Below are 18,997 nucleotides of genomic sequence, written 5' to 3' on the forward strand. Positions count from 1 at the left end.
GCTTGCTATATTCTTAGGCCTGCTTTAAGTATCAGAAAGGGTAAAAAAAAAAAAAAAAAAAGTCACACATACAATCACTATCCATAAAGAGTATATATATATATATATATATATATATATACACACACACACATATATATACATATATATGTATATATATGAAAATATGTATCAGTATTTTAAAATATATGAATATGTTTTTCAAAAAATATATAGGCATACATACATGAAGTGAAGGGAAACAAATATATACATATGTAGACAGGTATATGCATATATATGCCTATTTTTATTGCTTAGTTTGTAGTCTGCTTATTATTTACTGTTCATGACATGCTTCTATTTACCTCTCTGCCATAGAGATTTTATTCCTTTATACCTGGATTATTCTTCAATATATGACAATCTAGGTCAGCATCAGCAACGTGTTTCTCCAAAGGCTAGAAAGTAAATATTTTCGTCCAGAAGGCCACATATGGTCTTCGTCAAAACTACTCAGCTTTGTGATTATAATGGAAAAACAGCCATAGACACTACGTAGATGGATGGTGTGGCTATGTTCACAGGTGTACAAAACACAAAACAGCCTAGAATTGACTCTTTGCTGATCTAGATTATTTGCAGACTCTGAAGCTTTCTCCATGCAGGAATTCTTCCATATTTTTCTCTATCTTACTTGAATTCCTCACTGATTTTTTTTTCCTTTGGCAAAGATATAGATTTCTTTGATATTAAAACTTAAAGAGGCAGAGGAGAGAGACTGGAGACTAAAAAAAGATTAAGAAAATGGGATGTTTGATTCAGGGCACTGTGGCAAAAGAATTGGAATACCTAGGAGAGGGGCTGCAGCTACCAAATAAAATCTTCCTCTAATTCTTTCTTTGGCATGCAGAGAGACTTGGGTCAAACCCAGGTGCTTTCTAACACAATGCAACTTTCTTATTCTTTATGAACAAAATAACCATTGACATAAAAAAAAAACAAAATAAACAAGACAGCCAATTCAATGCCCCCTGAACCTTTAGTATCAGGAAAAATTTAAAACCATCTAAGCAAGAAGGAAGTCAACTGAGGAAGAGGTGGTAATATGTAACTTCCTTCTCATTTTTGTGAACTTGCTGCTCCTTGTTGGCCTGACCTTCAGGGAAACCAATAAGGTAGGAAAAGCAATGCAAGAGGACTGCCTAGGCTGCTTGGAAACACAAGGAGATTGAACATAAGTCTTCTAGGTCAAAATTCCTGTTATAAAGGATTTCGTCTATCCCAGAGTAGACCAGGGAAAACAAGATGGATATGCAGGCTATATGTCTCATCACTAAACATTTACCAGACTAAAAGTCAGCAGTACCAAAAATTCCCTGGGGCATCAGATATTCATTTAACCATTAATAACCTTTAAACCTTGCTTTTTGATTTCCTCATTATGATCATTTCTTCTTTCTTTCTTTCTTTCTTTCTTTCTTTCTTTCTTTCTTTCTTTCTCTTTCTTTCTTTCTTCTTTCTCCTTCCTTCTTTTAATTTGTAGAATAAAATCCTTCTAAATTCCTGTCTTTCTCTTCAGAATTCCTTTCGAGTGGAAATAACTAGGTAACATTAGGCCTTGCAACTGGATAATTTTTACTTGCATGGGTGGATTTTTTTTTCATTAGAATGCTAATATAAATTAAAACTTTGAATAAAACCTTAAATTCCAGTTGATCAGATTTCTCCTAGAATCTTGGTTACTTTCACTCTTGTGGTTCAAAGAAAGCACATTTCAAGTTCTATATATAGTCTAGTCCATCTTGCTTCTCTTTGTCTTCACAAGGTCTTTCTCTTAAGATCTCAATTGCTAGCGCAATTTTTCCTGAATTTAATAATTTAAGTATTTAATGTTGGCACCTTTCTTAGATACACCAAATGTCTTCTGCATCAGTATTTACCACCGTGGGTAAAAATTAACTGCTTACTACACCTATTTCTCTTTCTTCCTGGGTATAGAGATACACTGTTTCCCAGTCACTCTTCCTGTTTAGTGAGTGCAACCATATGACAGAGGCCATTGAAATGTAGTGAGAAGATGGGTATGCCTTTCAAATCCAACCTATAAAGACCTCCCATATTATTCTTATTCTTTCCTGCCCACTGGCTAGAAGTTAAGGACTTCAGATGCCCTGAAAGATAGTGGGATCATAAGATAGAAGAAAATTGGGTCTCTGAATCACCACATGGGAAGCTAGTTTTTGTGAACTTGCAGCTCTGAGTTGGCTCAACTCTCACAGACACTAGTAAGGTAATGAGCTAGAAATTGAATGTTATTTATTATTTATTAAGATTTCTAGAGATTCGTCTGTTACAGCACCTGACATTACCCTAATTTATATACCACTTAACATCATTACCCAATACTCTCCAGGATGCTTTCTATGATTTCACTGTTCTCTCCTTTGTAACCCTCTTTTTTCCTAGTTGGAGCCATTTGACTTCAATTGAGAGGGATTTTGAAATATAAAGCAGTAAAATATTGCAATCACTTTCATTCCATGTAATTTTGACAACAAACCTGAAATGCAGTTACTGTTTATCCTTACTCTATGGATGAAGACAAGGAGGATCAAAAACTTAAGTGATTTTTCAAAGTTACATAGCTAATTAATGAAAGACTAGTATTCAAATACAATTTGATCTAGTGCCAAAGCTCAGGCTTTTTACATTATGTCACTTTTTTTTTTAAACATGTTCCAGACCCTCTAAAGAGCCTTTAATGTTATCACCACTCCAACAATCTCTTTCTCAACCTACAATGAACATGAAGCTTCTGGGGAACCATTTATGTTTTGTGGTATCAGTAAGGCATTTAAGGTTTAAAGAATAATGAGAAAAATGTTTCAGGGAAAAATATTTACCTGAACTTTACTAATAACTTCCCTTGGACAAAGTCCAGGAAATCTGGTTATGCTGCTTTCTGCACACCAGAGGGCTTGTTGGAATTCCACCATGGAACTTAGGCCAATGAGAACATTGTAAAACCTTAAAACTCAAAAAGCAGAAATCAAGACAAAACTCCACTAATTTAAAAAGAAGTTGTTAAATATTCTTAAATACAAGAACTCCATAAATCATGAGTTCCAGGGGGTGAAGTGACACATGACATCGAAATCCATGTAATCTTTATATTCATAGATAAGACAAGAGTAACATAGCTCTTTTTGTAGAATGCCATTATGCCCAATTTAGCACCTTTCTTATGAGTTCTCATTATTCTTACCTTCCATTTGACATGTGGTGCTCAATGAAGAAGCTGCTATTATTCCTTTTGCAATGAAAGAGAGAGGTAAATCACTGAGTCTCAGCTAAGCTAATGATAGCTTTTTTTTTTTTTCATTTAAAATAAATAACCAACAAATGAATGGTTCTAAGATCTGAGCATTTACTGAGTTTCTATTATGTACCAGCTATAAATTTGATAAACATCATTTTGTACTATCTTGACCTTTATTTGAATATTTATTGATTTCGATTTCCTAACTACTATTCTTTGTGTATGCTGATATGCAGTAGTGAGCTAGATGGACAATGTTCTTACTTTGAAGATGCCTGTAAGAACCCTTTGAAAAGAAAGTATGTTTACCATTCTAATACAGATAATAACTAAAGCTTATAACAATTAAAAACCTAATCTGAAACCCACATAGTTGAATTTAAACTGCCATAATTAGAACTCATGATCTAAAGTCAGTGATACCCTATTGCTCAGGGCATGTCTAGGAACAAAATATGGGGAGAATTAGAAAATTTCCTAATCTGATGGAAATAATAACCTAATTAATAAGACAGTATTTATGTTTTTAAAAAATTTGACAGATAGTATAATTTAGGAAAAAATGTACTAGTCAATAATATTTGCTTTAGTAGTTTTGTGCTGAAGTTTAAGAAAAAGGGTGTAAAGAAGGTTTTCATGGAGAATTTTACTGGGCATAATATGTCTACAAAGATGTGAAGAGAAAAATGACTGTCCAGGCAAGATAAAACACAGAAAATACAGAAAGGGGGAGATTTATGTTTGGAGAATAAGAAGTAAAGCATAAATGATGAACCTGCTTTTTAAAAATAAGGTGCAGGTAGGATCTATTAGGATATGGTGTTGAAAGCCAGGAAAGGAATCTGTATATTTTTAAAGATTTATTTATTTATTTATTTATTTATTTATTTATTTATTTATTTTAGAGAAAGACAGAAGAAGCAGGTGGGGGTAGGGGTAGAGAAAAAGAGTGAATCCTGAAGCACAACTCCCTGCTGAGCACAGAGCCTGACCCAAAGCTCAATCCAGGATCCTGAAATCATGACTTAAGCCTAAATCAAGAATTGGTTACTTGACCGATTGAGCCACTCAGGCACCCTAGGAATTCATATTTTTAAGGATGGTATTTGGAAGTCAATGCACTGATGATTGTTCAAAAGTAAAGTATAAAAAATGTCCTCAGGTGGGAGAGGCCAAGTTATCAATAGAGGAGGGACCTGAACTTTCTTCCTCCCACAGATGCACCAAATATAAAGCTACATATAGAGAAATTCTCTCTGAAAGAAACCTCTCTAAAAGAATCCTGAGACTTATAACTCCTACACACTGATAAGAAAATACCTAGATTGAAATGAGAGAAATGCTGACATTCTCTCCATAAACTCTACCTCTGACACAGTAGCATATAGTCAAGAGACAATCTCTAATGCCAGGCTTTTCTCTGAGGAGTGAAGAGTTTGGAACACATAGTGCCTCACGTTTTAACACTCCCACCCAAGGGATGGGCCCTCACCTAGTTCTGAAAGTCATAAGGGTTTGTGTCCATGAGACCCATAGGACTACAGCAAACTTAACAAGTGTGAGAATGAGCACTTGCTGTGGTTATCCCTCAGGCTAAGCACAGAGAAAACCAGCAAAAACACCAATCTTCCAATCTTTTGTTGAACGGGATTTGACTGTGTATTTTATACACTATTCCCTAAGTGTCTGACTTCTTAGCACACATCTAGGAACTGGCTTCAATTCCTTCCAGAACCAAGGGGAGCTGGTGAGGCCTTTTACTGCCTTCTCCCTTCATTTGAAGCTGCTCACTTCAGTAATAAAACTAGCATCTCTCTGGAAGAGGCTTATATACATGAATGGCATCACAGTTTTTGTGACTGCCATCCAAAGAATGGCCCTTTGATTGCCTGCCTCTGGTTCTGATGGGGTTTACATTCGCAAGTACCATAGGACTATAGAAAAACCAAGGAACAGTTTTTAAGCAGGTACAAGAACACCTTGCAAAGGTTTAGGGCAAAGGGAATAGGCAAAAATGCCCATCTTCCAGTTTTTTCCTTGAAGAGGCTTTACTCCATACTTTCCCAGCTGCTGCCTGAAAATCTGGCTTTTAATAAGCCTGCATTTGGGTGCTGACTGTGATCCTCCAGTTTGGAGCATTGCTGGGTCTTTCTTCAAACATTTTCAACTAACAGGAGCCACTAACAAATATAGCAGCTTGGATAATCACAAAGGTTTGAAAGACAACCAGAGCTTAGCACAGGCTGATTGCCAAGATTCATCTATACAAGACCAATCTGTCAAGACTGGGAAAGGTGGCCATTTTACTTAGTGTGTAGAAACCAATACAGAAAGTCAAAGAAAAGAAAGAAACAGGGAAATGTGTTCCAGGAAAAAGAATGACACAAATCTCCACAAACTGATCCCAGTGAAAATAAGGTAAGTGATTTACTCAATAGAGAATTCAAAATTGTCACAAAGATGTTCACCACAGTGAATGAATGAAGTAAGAATTTGAACATAGAAAACAACAACAAAAATGTACCAAACAAATCATAGCGCTGAAGAACAGTTGAACTGAAATACTTAGTAGAGGGGATCAGCAATATACTAGATCAAGTATAAAAAAAGATTAGTGAACTTGAAGACAGGGCAAGGCAATTCATCCAATCAGCAAAAATGAAATAAAATAGAATTTAATTTAAATATAAAAAGAGTGAAGATAATTTAAGGAATGGGATATTATCAAGCAGACCAATGTATACATTAATTATAAGGGTCGCAGAAGGAGGAAAGGAGTAAGAAAAGAACAGGGAACTTATTCAAAGAAACAACTGAAAACTTCCTCAACCTGGGAAAGACACAGACATCTAGATCTAGAAATCCCAGAGAGTTGCAAAGAAGATAAATCCAAAGAGGACCATAAGGAGATATACTGTAATTACCAAAAGTTAAAGAAAAGGAAAAATATTAAAAGCAGAAAGAGAAAAGCAACTTCTTATGTACAAGGGAACCCCAAAGAAGACTATCAGTAGAATTTTCATCAGGAACAAGGCAAAGGGAATAGAAGAACATATTCAATGTGCTCAAAGAAAAAATGTCAACCAGAATACTCTGACAAAGATATTTATAAATGCAGGATAGTTAGTTTTCCAGATAGCAAAAGCTGAGGGAGTTAATTACCACCAGAATGGATTTACAAGACACAGAAAAAAAAAAAAAAGAAAAAGTTCTTTAGGCTGAAATAAAAGAATGTTAATTAGCAGGAAAACTCCAAAATATATAAAACTTAGTGGTCAAGGTAAATATCTTTACTGAATTCAGAATACTTTAATATTATATTGGTGGTGGGTAAATAATTTGTGACTCTAGTATAAAATTTAACTGAAAAAGTATAAAAAATGTAAGTATAATAATTTATTAATGGATACACTAAAAGACATAAATAGTGACATCAAAAACAAAATGTGGGGAATGTAAAAATGTATAGCCTTTCTATATATTTGGTGTTGTTATTACCAAAAAATATACTACTGTTTTGTATAAGATGTTTTATGTAAACCTCATGGTAATGGTAACCCAAAACTTAAAGTGGATATGCAAATGATTAACAGAAGGGACTCTGAACATAACAGAAAATCATCAAATCACAAAAGAAGAGAGTAAGAAAGGAATGGGAATTATAAAATGGCTATAAAATGGCTAGAAAACAATTAACAAAGTGGCAATGGTAAATCCATACCTATCAATAATTATTTTAAATGTAATGAACTTAGAAACAACAAATACCCACCATTTGCTTTGATGTGGATGGAACTGGAGGGTATTATGCTGAGTGAAATAAGTCAATCGGAGAAGGACAAACATTATATGGTCTCATTCATTTGGGGAATATAAAAAAATAGTGAAAGGGAATAAAGGGGAAAGGAGAAAAAATGAGTGGGAAATATCAGAAAGGGAGACAGAACATGAGAGACTCTTAACTCTGGGAAACGAACTAGGGGTGGTGGAAAGGGAGGTGGGTGGGAGGTGGGGGTGACTGGGTGACGGGCACTGAGGGGGGCACTTGATGGGATGAGCACTGGGTGTTATTCTATATGTTGGCATATTGAACACCAATACAAAATAAATTTATAAAAAAATAAATGTAATGAACTGAATTTTTCAATCAAAAGACAGAGTGGCTCCAAATCAAATGCAAATCAAAATTCAAATAAAAACCAATTGAAAGGGACACCCGGGTGGCTCAGGGTATGATCCTGGAGCCCAGGGATCCAGTCCTGCATTGGGCTCCCAGCAGGGAGCCTGCTTCTTCCTCTGCCTATGTCTCTGCCTGTCTCCCTGTGTCTCTCATGTATAAATAAAATAAAATCTTTAAAAAAAATGAAATATCATCCTCATGGCAGTCAGAATGGCTAGTATCAAAAATATAAGAAATAACAAGTGTTGGCAAGGATGTGGGAAAAAGGGAATCCTTGTGCACTGTAGGGGGAATGTGAATTGGAAGCAACCACCACAGAAAACAGTATGGAGTTTCTTGAAAAAAAATTAAAAATATAAATATCATATGATCTAGTAATTCACTTTTGGGTATTTACACAAAGAAAACAAAAACACTAATTTGAAAAGATATGTGTACCCCATGCTTACTATAGCATTATTTACAATAGTCATGATATGAAAGCAACTTTAAGTTCCTCTTGATAAATGAATGGATAAAAGGGGATAAGATCTTGCCATTTGTAAGAATATAGATGGACCTGGAGATTAAATAAATCAGACGAAGAAGGAAAAATACTATGTGATTTCACTTACATATGGAATCTAAAAAACAAAACAAATAAACAGAAACAGAGTCATAAATACAGGGAAATGGTAGTTGCCAGCAGGGAGGATAGTGCAGGGATTTGACAAAATAGGTGAAATGGATTAAGAGGTACAAGCTTTCAGTAATAAATAAGTCACAGAGATGGAAAGTACAGCACAGGGAATATAGTTAATAATATTATAATAATGTTGTATGGTAACATGATGACCACATTTATCATGGTGAGCTCTGAGTAATGTATAGAATTCTCTAATTACTATGCCTTACTTCTGAAAACAACATGACATTGTATGCCAACTATATTTTAATATTAAAAATGGTTTAAATTATTATAATTGCTACAAGAATTTTGGAGAGTATAGATAATAGGAAATAAAGATAATAATCAAAAGATATAAAAATGTCCATATGTTTGTCATAAATGTTTTACTACTGATATTGAACTCTATAGAAATCATTAAAAAATAGAATAAAGCTACATGTGCCAACTGTTCTTTAAGTCATTGTATATAATAGCAAGAAACAGAAATAAGCTTTGTTTTCATAACATAAAGGTAAATTATATTACATCAACTTAACAGAAAATTATTCAGCTATTAAAATGAGTTACTATGATAATCATTTAGAAGCATGGGAAACTGTATTCTAAAATTAATTTAAGCAATGGATTACAAATTTGTATGGAATTGGGGTTACAGTTACACAACATATTTGATAGTATGTAAAGGCATAAGTGAAATATGCAAAGTAAAAAAGAGAGAGACAGAAAGACTGAAAGGATTTAAAAAAACAAACAAAAAAACTAACTAACTAAACCCAACCAGGACCCAACTATATGCAGTCTACAAGAGACTTAAGCTTTAATAACACACATCAAAGTGGAGGGATAGACAAAGATACAAGCCAAAAATATTATATAAGTTTCCACTATGGAAAACAGTATAAAGTTTCCTCAGGAAAATAAAAATTGAACCATTATATGATCCATTAGTCCCACTTCTGGGTAAATATCTAGAGGAAATAAAATCATAATCTTCAAGAAATATTTGTACTCCCGTGGTAATAAATCTTAACTATCTTATTATCACTACCCTTAATCAAGTCAAGACCTTGTTTTATCATTTTTTATTTATGAAGAGCCTACAGATTCTTAGGATTTGGGATGCTTGAATCTGGTTCAGCACATCACCATTTCCCTTTGCCCAGCCTCTTCTGTCTTAAGATAGTGCCACCAGACTCTTGTCTCTAAGTGACTCTAGTCCAGCCTTATGTTTCTTCTAATTTACTTTACATTTCTTTATTAAGTTTTGGATTTTGCCTTGTTCCCGTAAGCCAGATCCTTCTCAGAAACCGAGTCCTCTAATAGAAGAGAGAATCATGACACTTGGAGGCTGCCTCTACTTCTCTTGTCGATCGCCTTGGGCATTGAATAGTTTCCCCCTCTCTCAGGCCAAGGTCTCCTATCCTTTTAGGAAAAGGGATGGATAACTATTATAGTCTAGGACAGTCGTATGGTCTCTATCATAACTGTTCAACTCTGCCAATGTATCACAAATGCAGCCATGAAGAATACATGAATATATGGGCTTGGTTGCATTCCAATAAAATTTTATTTACAAAAAAAGGGTATGCGGGGTTTGCTTGTGTTCTTAATTTTATTTGTGGACCTCTGCTTGAGGCCCCTGGCAGGCTCTTCTTCTTTTAGCTTAATTCTGTGGTATCCCAACAATCTCAAGGGCAACCTACCCAGGACCAATAATTTTGCCAAAGGTGTGATATGGACCATAAGTCAGAAAAAGGTTTCATATTTACCTTTTATCTTTTTTGCTATGAATCTCAAAAGCAACATTTAGAATGTATCTTCACCTTATTTGTATGCGTTCTTCATTAATAAATCAGTTTCCTGCTCTCAGGATAAGGATATGTAAGAAACACAACCACAAGCTGTCACTGGTGGTTAGGGACACCCCATAGGGAGTGTGCTACACACTTGCAGGGTTGTCTCAAGTTTGCCTTTCAATCGGGCAGCAGGTGGAGTCTCAGGTTTCTCATCACCATAAAAATAATGTAATCCCCATCTCAAATTGAAAAAAGGCTCCCAGGAATAAACCTTAAATATGCTGCTGGTATTTCAGGAAAAGAGAAGCAGGTCTTAACTGAGAGAATGGAATTCCTGACCTCTGGGGCTTTTCTTAAGAGTTAATAACAGAGCCAAGAAGTGCCCCTCCTCTAATCATGGCCAATTCTTAGATCTCTGCTTTGGCCCAATGAATGTTAACCTATTCAGAGACCATGCCCTATAGCTTGATCCTTCTTCTCTCTCTTATATATCCAACCACTTTTTCTCAGATGAATTGTTATTTTTAAACACATTTAAATTTCTCCCAAGTAATACAAAAACCAAAAGAAGCAAAATTTTCATCATTCTCTTTTCTCCATAGTTTTTATTCCCCTCTTGACTATTTATACCAGTTCTCTCCATTTCATGCCACTTTCTCCTCAGTCCTTCTAATCTGGTTTAAGCCTCATGAAGTCTTATTAAAGTCATGGCCAACATACTGATTGTTGAATTCAATGAGCATTTTTTCCTCTTCAGTTCCCTTGATTTTGGACAACATTTGATAAAGTTGACCTCTCCCTCTTTCTTAAAATACTCTACTTTCTAGGTTTCCATGAAAAATCTCTTTCTGAATTTCCTCTTCTCTCTGGCCCCTTGCACTGCCTTGGTTCGTGCTACATTTTCTCATCTTTACCACCTTAGTGTTGTGAGGTTCCTACTTCATGCTAACTGCCAGGCAAATGTTAGGATGTAATCAGGTATAAAAGAAAAGTCTAATTGTGATATGTTAAATAAGTGGTAGTATGTAGTAGTCCCAAGCTCCTTATTCCTTCTTGCACTGTAGTTCTTAAACAGTAGCACTGAGGTGCCTGAGTGGCACAATCAATTAAGCATCTGACTATTGAGTTCAGCTCAGGCCCTGATCTTAAGGTCTGAAATCAAGCCCAGCGTAGGGCTCCATGCTCAGCAAGGAGTCTGCTTTGGATTCTTTCTCCCTCTCCCCCTCCTTGCCAGACTCACATGTGCTCTGTCTCTAAAATAAATAAATCTTAAAAATAAGAAAACCAGTAGCATCTTGTTTTTAAGTTTTGAGTATTTTTTTTCAATAACAGCAAATACTGGTATCAGTGGAGCCCAATGGAAACTTTACATTCACTTAGTATTTACCTGACTCTTCCCTCACCTAAAGTTTAAATCTCACTCAGTTAATATATCCCTCTGATTTCTAACATATTTATTGGGACCAGTTCCACATTATATACTCCTCCTCCCTCATCATGACTTTATGGCACTTAACTGACAATTGAAGAATAATCTTAAGTCAAATAGTTTCACGATCAAGTCATGCCAATGGCTTCAAGTGTTCAGAGAGTAGGTCCAATGAGAGAGCAGGACTATTATTAAACTATTAATATTGGAGACAAAGGGGTTCATGGCTCCTGGAATATGAACTATGGGAGGGGTGGTTTTGTGGTGGTGGTTAAGGGCAGGCAAAATACAACAATGCAAAGAAACCTAGAAACAACATATGAACTGATGTTTATAATTGAAGTAAGTCCCAGAGAGAAACGTAGAGTTTCTTAACCCTAGAAAATATTCATTTTTCTCAAAATACAAATTTGGCCTTCCTCTGAGGGTAATTGATTATCTAATAATTTCACATCTTAGGTCTCTGCTGAATTCTCTCAAAATCATCCCATGGATCAAGAGTTATGAAATAGGAAAGACAAACAACTAGACAGCTTCAATGAGACTATAACAATGCTCCAACCGGATGGTGGCATTTAAGATAGATGGCAAATGCCAATGCTGAGGCCCTTCTGTAAAGATTTTGTGTTTCCCATTAGAGAAATAATGCAGCCTCCATCTAATTTGCAAGTTTAAAATTGCAAATCCAACTCTTGGGAAAAAATTGGGTGAATCACAAGTGAGTATTGCTTAAGTTTCACATGAGTAAATATATTGGCTGTGTTGGTATTATTCAACACTCAGAGCCACAAAATACATTTTTTGTATCACTTTATTTGTAGAAGAATGGCACAATTATTTTCAGAATAATTAACTCCTCAGTTTAGTTACAATTATGTTCCATTATAATAATTAAAATCACACCCTGCTATTTGGATGAACTCAATAGAGTAATGATTTCTTAGGGGAAGATTTAATCGGATCATTTTTTTCTGTAGCATTAAAAATATCTGTAAATTATTTCAATTCATTGTACCAACTGGTTAATCATGAATTTTTCTGGTGTCCTATGGAAAGAAATATCACAAACAAAATGGCAGTCTGAACCCACCCTTGAACCATCTGTGCAACATAATTGTTATTGGAGGTATGCCGGGCCTTGGCAAAATGCAGAGCTCATGGCTGGACATAACAGCAGGACTACAGATGGTGGGAGTACCTGAAATCAAGTGGGTGAAAGCAGGTGGTGAGCGGTGTTTCAGGAGATTGGTCAATCGAAAGGAGAGCTGTAGTAAGTGAATGAGAGAAGTGAGGAAAGGTCAATAGCTCTCTTCGGGATGAAGTTGACAAGAGCTTGAAAGGGTATTAGGGCCTCAGGCAAATGGGCTAGAATTCTGGAAAGCACTCTTGCTTTAAGGATAAACTGAAGCAGAAGGCAGAAAATCTAAGGGGAAATGTCCTAGACCAATATAGGTAGGTGTTAGGGAAAAGTTAAGACCTTTTAGATATTTTGGTGTTCTATTTCACCCTGAAAGATATGAAATATTGGAATCATAGCCGTGCAATTATCAATCCTACTTAGATAGTATATTGATATATAATGCTGCTGCTACATGATTTGTCTTAATTTGAATTATCTCATATACTGAATGCAGAGGGCAGGGAATTTGGATTGAAGCAGGTTTTGATGGTCTTCATAGGAAAAGCATAAACTTGGGGCACCAAGGCAAGAGAATCAGAAGCAATAAACTCAGAAGTGTGTGCTCATTCTTTAGATAATGGTAGGTTACTCTGTGGTCCTCTTTGTGTGCCTTTGTCAGTGTGACTTGGGAATAAGAGTCAGTTTGTAGCCAGACAAAAAGAAACTGTTAGATTAAAAGGTCTAGCTAACAAGGTCTGCCATATAGTATGGGCTTAATGCATATTTGTTAAATAGAATGACTGTTAGTGAATTGTCAATTGTAGAATTCCCAGGCTCTCTAAACATAGGAGTGGGGTCAGGTTTGTGATTCATTCACTAGTTCTTTATTATTTCCTGATTCTTTTTCTTACCACTTTCATTATATTATACTAAATGTATACTTCATGAAGCTAAACTTTGTAGCTCCAAGAGAGGCAGGGTAACATGAGTTCTGGGAGAGAATAGGTTCTCCAGAGACAATAAAACAATAACAGAATATAAAATGTCTTGTAAGGAGGACTAGAGTTTCCTTGGGGGCTGGAGTGAGACAGGAATCACTATAAGAATTCTTAACTACACTGAAACAGAAAAGGACCTGAGAGAGTGAGTGTATATCTTTCTTGAGGTGACTTGAACCTGATTCCTCCACTCTATCCTCTTGGTGCAACTAATCCCAATCCTCACCAAGGAACTCAATAGTGACTCAGCCTAGAAAAGAGGAGGTTCCTGATATTCCATGGGAGAAACTGTATAACCTGCTGGTGGCTTAGTACCAGAATAAATAACCAAAATTTTTATTTGCTTAACAGTGTACAGAGTCATGATTGTCAATTTCTAGAGAGTCATCTGATACTTGGAGGAAAGCTGCATCCCAGAAGAAAAATACTTCAAACAACAGGAACCACACTCTCCGATACTCATTGGCATAAATTTTAACTAATGGTGGGTGCAGGTAAGATTGTCTAAGAACACAATGCAAAGTCCTTTGGTGGTTCTTTGGAATTACTACCACCTATGTCCCACATTTCAGTCCATTCATAAAATCAAGCCATATATGTCAAACTTAATTTTTAGCTATTCACATCCTGTGTCCTTTTGCTCTAAACTCAACTTTTTCAAGTCATACCACCACACTGGTCCCAGATACTTATTTCTAAACTTAATTACTGTATCCGCATTAGGATCATTCTCTTGGTGGATCTGACACTTGGCCTATGATGTTTGAGTCTTTGGCTTTCTGTAGTATCGCTGGTACCTTCTTCCTCAATCATTATATTGATTTTGTAAAAACCTATTCTAGAATTATCTTTTCCATCACACCACATCTTGCAAAGTAACATTACATTTAGCTATAAATCCTGAGGTCATAAAGCATGATTTCTCATCATTTTATTCCCAGTCCTTGACACAGTGGTTAGTAGTCAGTACATATTGGTTGAATGAATGAATGAATGACAAGATCACTTTGCCTTATATTTTAAACAGAGTTTATAAGAAGTCAGCTTTATAAAGAAAGCTGGAATAGCTTTTTAAAAAAAAGATTTTATTTAGTTATTAATGAGAGACAGAGAGAGAGGGGGGGGGGGAGAGAGAGAGGCAGAGACATAAGCAGAGGGAGAAGCAGGCTCCCTGCAAGGAGCCCAATGTGGGACTCAATCCCAGACCCCAGGATCACACTCTGAGTCACCCAGACATCCCTGGAACAGCTTTTCAAAGTTCTACATCCACGTTGTATCATTATCCTGGAGTTGTGGACCTGTTTTCTTGTCCTTCAATATCTTCCAGTCTAGTGGGGAAAACAGATACATACATGGTATCTATATGGGGCTGGTAAAGATTTATACAGATGTTGAAAGATGGGGGAACAATCATGTAATCTGTTAGGGTGAAGGAAAGGAAAAGATATCTAATGTGATCTTTAAATATTGACCAGTTAGCAACTGAAGAGGAATGACAATTGGTTTCTATGGGAGAAGTGAGTATGGAAAGATATAGAGCCTTTCTAACAGAGGGTTATTACAATAAAAGTCAAATAGTATGATAGAGGACAATTACTTGCAATTTAAGTGTTATTGGAGCATAAAGTTCTAAATGGGATTGGAGAGGTAGAAAGGACCAGATCACAGAGGGCTTTATACTTTGATAAGGATCCTAAATGTTGTTCTATGGACAGTGAGAAGGACATAAGTAATTTACAACTTAAAAATTCTGAAAGATGTGCAGATTAGTTGAGATGGGCAACTCCTAAGGCCGGGAAACCAGTTAGAAAAACAAAGTGGGAAATTAGAGGAGGGAGATGGGAAAATCTGAACAAGGCAAAAATAGATTTGAAAATTAAGTGTCTAAACTTGTGCTTGAATGGCAAAGGATCTGAAAGTTATACTGGAGTCAAGAATAATTCCCAGGTTACTAACTAGGCTGAAGAGTTGGATGGTGGTGACACTAATTGAAAAAGAGCCTGCAAGAGAGGGAAGGTGAGGAATTCTACTCAGAGGAAGATGCCTGCAAAATAGCCACATGAATCTGTGCACTAGGTAATGGACTGCATGAATTTGAAGTTTGAAGAGAAAGAGCTGACAATGTCAATTTGGAAATCATTAGCATATAGGTAGTTAAAACCATGAGGATATATGAACTTGGTCAAGGAGAATGTCTGGAGAACACAGAACTGAGCAGTGAATCAGGATGAATAACTCTGTTTAAGTATTGGAAAAGAAAGAAAAGCCTATCAACTTAACCAATCAATATCATACTTGTCTTAGGTGACAACATAATATTTCCCCATATTCAAATCCCTACCACCTCTGAACTCTATAACCCACCGCAAATTGGCCACTGCCTCCCTATACCCTTTTTGCTTTTTTAATTAGATTTTTCATTTAGAGTTAATTATAGATTCACTGGCAGGTGAATGAAAAAATACAAAAACCCCACATGCTCCTTAGCAAGTTAACTTTATTGATAAAATCTTGAAAACTATGACAGAAAGGATACTGGCATTGATACAGTCAAGATACAAAACATTTCCTTTACTACAACGATTCCTTATGTCTTGCAACCAAATCCTCTTCCCCTCAGCCTTTAACCCTTCCTTAACTGCTGGCAAGTACCAACATGTTCTCCTTAGGATTTTATCATTTCAAGAATATTATGTAAGTAGAATAACATAATATATAACTTTTGGGATTGGCTTATTTCACACAATGAAATTTTCTGGAGATTTATCCAGGTTGTTATGATTATGATTACTTCATTTCTTTTTATTGCAGAGAAGTACTCCATGGTACGGATGTTATATGCTTGGCTTACCGAGTTGCTTTTTGAGGGGCTTTTGTCCCCCTCAGTAGTAGAAATAAAGTTCTTAGAAATGTATGTATACGGCTTTTTGTGTCAACATAGGTTTTAATTTTGAGGGATAAATGATCAGGAGTACTATTTCAGTCTTATGGTAGTTACATGTTTAGTTTTTTTTTTGTTTTTTTTTTTTTGACTGCCAGTGTTTTTTGTTGTTGTTGTTTGTTTAGTTTGAGAGTGAGTATACAATTTTACATTTTCCTCAGCAATGCGGTATGATCCAGTTACCATGAATCCTTGAAGCATTCAGTGTTGTCATTATTTTTTTTTTAGCCATTCTGATAAACATACAGTGACACCTCATTGAGGTTTTCATTTGTGTTTCCCTTGTGCCTAATGTTGTTGAGTAACTTTTCATGTGCTTAGGTGCCATCTGTAAACCCTGTTGGATAGAATTTATCTTCATGTCTTTGCCCAATTTAATAATCCCATTTTTTCACTGATGGGATTTGAGTTATATATTTTTGATATTCCTTCTTTGCTAGCTATATGGTTTGCAAATATTTTCTGCCACTCCAGCAGTTGTGTTTTTAATCCCTTAATAGAATCTTTCACAGAAAAGATTTTTAAGGAAGTCCAGCTTATCAATTTTTCCTTTTAGAGACCATGCTCACATGCCAAGTCTATAAATTCTACACCAATACTTCAAAGATTTTCTGTTTTCCCCTAAAAGTTTTACAGCTTTAACGTACATACTTAAATCCCTACTACAATTTAAATTTTATAGATTTAGGTCATATTTTATTTTTTGTTTGGCCTATGAATGTCCATTTGTTGAAAAAGACTTTTACCAGTTTTTGAACCTTTTCGTTTTGGCACTTTCATCAAATGTCAGTCACACATTTTGTATGGGTCTATTTCTGAGTTCTCCATTCTTTCCACTTTCTGCTCCATGTGTTTTTAATAATAATAGCTGTAAAGCAAGTTTTGAAATTGGGCAAACTTTGTTTTTCAAAATTATTTTAGCTGTATGTTTTGTGGCTTTTCCACATAAATTTTAAGGTAATCTTTTCTCCTCAAAAAATAAAAAAAAAAACAAAAAAGAAGAGGAAACTTCCTGGAATTTTGATAGGAATTGTGTCAAATCAGTTTTGGGGGAGAGTTCACATATTTACTATGTTGATTTTCTGAATCCATGAACATGGCATGTCTCTACACTTATTTACACCTTGATTTTTTTAATCATATTTAGAAAACTTTTAGCATACAAATCACTTACAAGGGTTTTTGTTTGCTCTTAGATTTATACCAAAGAATTTCATTTTGGGAGCTGCTTTAAATGGCATAATATTTTGAATTTTATTGTCCATGTTTTTTTGCTAGTGTGTAAAATACAATTTTTTTTATCTGTTCCTTTTATCTTTTAATTCTTTATCCTGCAACCCTGCTAAATTTATTAGCCCCAGAAATAGTTTTATAGATCACTTGGGATTTTCTATGAAGACAACTATGCCAACTATTTAGGAGGAAAGCTTTATTTCTTCCTTTCTGACCTGAATATTTTGTATTTCCTTTCCTTGCTTACTGTATTAAAACTCTTAGCACTGTGTTAAATAAGTATGGTGAGAGCAAATATCCTCATCTTGTTCACTATCTTAGGGAAAAGCATTTAGTCATTCAAGAATAAGTAAAACGTTAGTTGTAGGTATTCTGTAGATGCCCTTTGTAAGTTGAATTTCCATATATTTCTATTTTTTTAAATTAGTATAATGAATGGGTAGTGAATTCTATTAAATACTTATTTTGCAACAATTGATATGAAAATGTGATATCTATTCTTTAACTTAATAGAGTGATTTGTACACATTGATTTTTGAACATTTAGTCAGCCTTGCATCTTGTAACAAATACAACTTGATCATATTTTTAAAATATTTTTATGTATTGCCGGGTTCTGTTTGCCAATTTTTAAGAATTTCTGTCTCATTTATGAGTGATATTGTTCTTTAGTTTTGTGGGGTTGAGAGTTGTTCTATTTTGGTACTGTCTTTTATGTTTTGGTATCAAGGCTATCTCAGATTAATAAAATGAATTGGGAAGTATTTCTCCTTCTATTTTGAAAAGTGCTTAAAATTGGTGTTAATACTTTTTTAAATATTTAGTAGTTTTCTCCAGTGATTCTACTGGGCCTGGAAATTTCTTTTTTGAAAGTTTCTAAATTATTACTTTGATTTCCTAAATAGTTATAGAATTATGCAAATTATTACTGCACAGAGTGACTTGTGGTATTTTTTGGTTTTTTAGTTAGTTGTCTTAGGTTGTCAAATATATCTGTAGAGAATTTCCTGATGTTTTTCCTTATCAGACATTTGATGACTGAAGGATCTATGGTAATATCTCATTTCAATATTGGCAGTTTTTATATTTTCTTTCTTTCTCTCTCTCTCCCTCTCTCTCTCTCTCTCTTTTTTTTTTTTTTTTTTTTTTTTGTCAGTCATCCTAGAGGATTTCGAAATTGATGGTTTCAAAGAACAGCTTTTTGGTGTCATTAATTTTCTCTAACCCCCCCTTTTTTTGCCAAAAGTTTATTTCAATGTATTTGTTCTTCTAAATATTCTAAGATAGGATGGAAACTTTAAAGATGGAGATAAGAGGACAGAGGCACAA

This window comes from Canis aureus, chromosome 12 (assembly GCF_053574225.1).
Source record: "Canis aureus isolate CA01 chromosome 12, VMU_Caureus_v.1.0, whole genome shotgun sequence".
In the NCBI taxonomy this organism is placed as follows: domain Eukaryota; kingdom Metazoa; phylum Chordata; class Mammalia; order Carnivora; family Canidae; genus Canis; species Canis aureus.